Here is a 4,818-nt window from a genome sequence, read left to right as displayed (position 1 = left end):
AAAAAAAAAAAAAAAAACTTCTACAGCTGCAAACAACTTTTCCTATGTGAAAGAGCAACTAACTCCTTCCATTTCTTGAGTTTTTTTCATAATTATTGACTTAATAATTTTTCTCCTTCAAAAGGGCAGAAATTCTAACTTCATCAAGAACTTTTACTCATTTTTTACATAGTTTCTGGTACACATACCAATCTAAAGAGTATATAATGGCTTCATTATAAATTTATGCTCATGAATCTTAAAGGTACCCTAGAAATTGCACCATGTCTCACTTGCCAGTTCTCCAGGAAGCCCTCTCCAAGCCTTCTTCACTTCCTTCTATCCTTGTACCCCAGTGTAATGGAAAAAAAGAAAAGCCATCAGTGGGCTATCATGTAACCTGTCTATGTCTGTTCCTGTCCTACTTTTGTTTCTTCTGACCTAAAAATAATCCCCTCTTCTGTGCTTTGGGCCTTATTCTCTGCCATTTCTTAGATCCCTAATACTAAAATGATCCTTTCGTACTCTCACAGATTTATTAATGCCCACTCTGCTTCATTTATATCTACCTCGTTTCTACAGTCATTAAAGCTTATGATGCTTGCCTTATGTTCTAATAGTGTGATATATTTCTTTGCATACTTTTTACACTTATGTAATATACATATATTTAACAGAAAGCTCTTCAGATTGTGTTTTACAAAATAAAAGGGACTACAGATTAAAATATTCTTTTTATCCATTCAGCTGTTGATGAACACTTACGTTGCTTTCAAATCTTGCCTATTGGGAATACTGTTGCAATCCACATGGAAGTGCCAATATCTCTTCAATATACTTACTTCCTTTCTTTGGGATATGTACCTAGTAGCAGGATTGCTGAATCATATGATAGCTCTGTTTTTAGCTTTTTGAGGAATCTCCAAACTGTTCTCCATGGTGGTTATGCTAATTTACATTCCCACCAGCAGTGTATGAGGGTTCCCCTTTCACTTCATCCTTGCCAGCATTTGTTATTGCCTGTCTTTTTGATATAAGCCATTTTAACTGGGGTGAGATGATATTTCATTGCAGTTTTGATGTGCAGTTTTCTGATGAAGGATGTTAAGCACTTTTTTACATACTGTTGGCCCTTTGCATGTCTTCTTTTGTGAAATGCATATTCAGATCTTTTGCCCATTTTTAAATCAGATTATTAGCTTTTTTCCTATAAAGTTGTTTGAGCTCCTTGTATATTCTAGTTATTAATCCTTTATCAGATGGGTAGTTTGCAAATAATTCTCCAATTCTGTGGATTGTCTCTTCACTTTGTTGTTTCCTTTGCCGTTCAAGAGCATTTTAACTTGATGTGATCCCATTTGCCTATTTGTGCATTGGTTGCCTATGCTTGTGTGATATTGCCCAGTATTTGTTTTTGGGGTTGTTGTTGCTTTTTTTTTTTTTTTTAGTAGTTTCATAGTTTCTGGTCTCAGACTTAAATCCTTAATCCATTTTGATTTCACTTTTGTATATGGCAAGAGATAGGTGTTTAGCTTCATTCCTCTACCTATGGATGTCCAATTTTCCCAGCATCACTTATTGAAGAGACTGTCCTTTCCCCACTGTATATTCTTGGCTCATTTGTCAAAAATGAGTTCACTGTAGATGTATGGAATTATTTCTGGATTCTTTATTCTCTTCCATTGGTCTATGTATCTGCTTATTTTTCAGTACCATGCTGTTTTGGTTACTATAGCTCTGTGGTATAATTTGAAGTCAGGTAATGTAATTCCCCCAGTTTTGTGTTGTTCTGCTTTGTTTTGGCCTTGGCTATTCTGAGTCTTCTGTGGTTCCATATAAATTTTAGAATTTTTTTCCAAATTTTAACAAAGGATTTTATTTGTTGTTTTCTAAAAATTAAAATCCAGAAAATAGCAACCCACTGCAAGAAGAGTTCTATAACAAAACATTTTCATTCATTCTCTCATCTTTTCACATGGTGTAGTCTATCATGTACACATCATCAGAAAGCAGACTGATAAATGCAAAGTCTGTGTGAAAGGCACATGGCACTAGCATTGCTCACACCTGCTACACTTCCTTGGAAGCCAAGAGAAGCCTCTCCTGCAGTCTCTCCATTTTGATAGAAACCTATCACAAAATTTTTATAGCAAAATATTTAAAGGAAGAGTCCCGTGCTTTTCACTTCAGTTATCTACTAGAAAGGTACAGAATTAAAAAGCCTTTTTCCCCCAGCTATGATCAAAACAGAATATTAAAGAGCATCTAAGTTCCTGGGTTTTATACTTGGATATTTACAGAGGAAGTTTTACTCTAAATTCCTGAGTTTTATACTTGGCTATTTACAGAGGAAGTTTAACCTCAAGTTCTACCATTCTTCGAAATGGATGACAGAAGAGAGGATGTGATAGGGACAGTTAAAAAAAAAATTGATAGTCATTCTCTGATGGAGTGAAGCAAGCTTTCTCAACCATCAGCAAATATGACCTCATTGGTCACAAGCCCTGCAGAGATCCAACAAGATTTGAGTTTTAAATACAGAACCAGTAGAGAGTGCTGATGTATGAACATAATTGAGTGCTGCTGAAGGCAGAGAGTAAAGAATCCCAAGAAACTTAATAGTGACATTTGTTGTTGTTGTTGTTGTTGTTGTTGTTGTTGTTGTTGTTTTGAGACAGAGTCTCACTCTGTTGCCAGGTGCCAGGCTAGAGTGCAGTGGTGTGATCTCGACTCACTGCAACCTCCACCTCCCAGGTTCAAGCAATTCTCCTGACTCAGTCTCCCGAGTAGCTGGGACTACAGGCACACACCACCATGCCCAGCCAATTTTTGTATTTTAGTGGAGATGGGGTTTCACTATGTTGGCCAGGATGGTCTCGATCTCTTGACATCATGATCCACCCGCCTTGGCCTCCCAAAGTGCTGGGATTATAGGCATGAGCCACTGAGCCCAGCTATAGTGCCATTTTCATTTAATAAGCCAGTAGTATAGCAACCTAAAAACCTTGGCTGTGATGACACCAGGATATTTTATGGAATTGCTTCAGGAAAACGTGACTGGCAGCTGACATCTGGGTCACAACACCAACTTCTCTAAGAGACTTAAGGCTGGAGTGTGTAGTGGAGGTATTTCTTGCCAGATGGGAGCTCTTTGGTAAAACTCCTTTCAGGTAGTTTTTTGACTTCCTCTTCAGGGATGGTTGGAAGGACCATCACACCATCCCCATCCTTCCAATCAACTGGGGAGGTAACCCTCTTTTCTGTGTCCGCTGGAGAGAGATAACTACCCTGAGAGTCTCATCGAAGTTTCTGCCAGTGGCAGCTGGGTAAAAGATAGACAGCTTTAGCTTCTTATCAGCACCAAAAACAACCACGTGAGCTGTCATAGGCATGCCCTTTTCATCCTTCTCTGCTGGATCCAGCATGCCCAACAGGATGGCAAAGTCCTGATTCTTATCATTGATGAGGGGAAAAGGTAACTTTTCTGTAGGCACTTCACCATCGTAAGCACTGATATCCTTGCCCTAATCAAGATGGCCCTCAACCCTGTCTACTGAAAAGGCAATCAACTTAACACTCCTCTTGGCAAATTCTGGTGCCAGCTTTGCAGCTCTGCCTAGCTCTTTGGTACACACTGGAGTAAAGTCCTGAGGGTGGGAGAAGAGAATGCCCCATGAGTCTCCCAGAAAGTTGTGGAAATGGAAGCAGCTGAAGGTGGTACTGGCCTCAAAGTTGGGAGCCACATCCCTGAGAAGCAGACCTCTGTGCATGGTGGCAGTGATGAGGAGGGAGCATAGCTCAGACAGCAACCAACCAGGTGGTTCTGGCAAAGAAGCCAGAATTTTTTATTCTATTTTTTTGGAGAATGTTCACTGGCATTTACTTGCTTACTTATTTATTCATTTATTTATTTATTTTTCTGTGTCTAGCTTATTTTTTTTTTAATTTTTGTGGATACACAGTATGTGTACATATTTATGGGTTACATGAAATATTTTCATACAGGTATGCAAAGCATAATAATTATATCAGGGCAGATAGAGTATTCATCACCTCAAGCATTTATCTTTTGTGTTAGAAACAATCCAATCATACTCTTTTAGTTATTTTTAAGTGAACAATTAAATTATTTTTTACTGTATTTTCCCTGTTGTGCTAGCAAATGCCGGGCATTATTTATTCTTTCTAAATATTTTTTTGTGCCCATTAACCATTCCTCCTTCCCTCCCACCCCACCCCACTAACTTTCCCAGCTTCTGGTAATCATCGTTCTACTCACTATCTCCATGAGTTCAATTGCTTTAATTTTTAGCTCCCACAGATAAGTGGAACATGCAATGTTTGTCTTTCTGTCCCTGGCTTATTTCACTTAACATAATGATCTCCGGACCAATCCATGTTGTTGCAAATGACAGGATCTCATTCTTTTTTATGGCTGACTAGTATTCTACTGTGTATATGTATCACATTTCCTTTATTCATTTGTCTGCTGATGGACACTTAGGTTGCTTCCAAATTTTGGCTATTGTGAATACTACTGCAATAATCACAGAAGTGCAGATATCTCTTTGATACACTGATTTCCTTTCTTTTGGGTATATACCTAGGAGTAGGATTGGTGGATCATATGGTAGCTCTATTTTTTATTTTTTTGAGGAACCTCCAAACTGTTCTCCACAGTGGTTGTACTAATTTACATTCCCACCAACAGTGTCCAGGGGTTCCCTTTTCTCCACATTCTTGCCAGCATTTGTTATTGCCTGTCTTTTGATAAAAGCCATTTTAATCGGGATGAGATGATATCTCATTGTAGTTTTCTTTTGCATTTCTCTGATAATC

The 4,818-nt window shown here is 38.3% G+C and overlaps 1 pseudogene; it reads right to left on the bottom strand.

The window, feature by feature from the left end:
• Positions 1-3,081: 3,081 nt before the first annotated feature.
• Positions 3,082-3,749, bottom strand: LOC108312421 (annotated as a pseudogene).
• Positions 3,750-4,818: the final 1,069 nt, after the last annotated feature.

This window comes from Cebus imitator, unplaced genomic scaffold (assembly GCF_001604975.1).
Source record: "Cebus imitator isolate Cc_AM_T3 unplaced genomic scaffold, Cebus_imitator-1.0 Scaffold124, whole genome shotgun sequence".
NCBI lineage: Eukaryota > Metazoa > Chordata > Mammalia > Primates > Cebidae > Cebus > Cebus imitator.
Note: the sequence above shows the minus strand (reverse complement) of the source record. Positions and strands in the feature narration are given on the sequence as shown.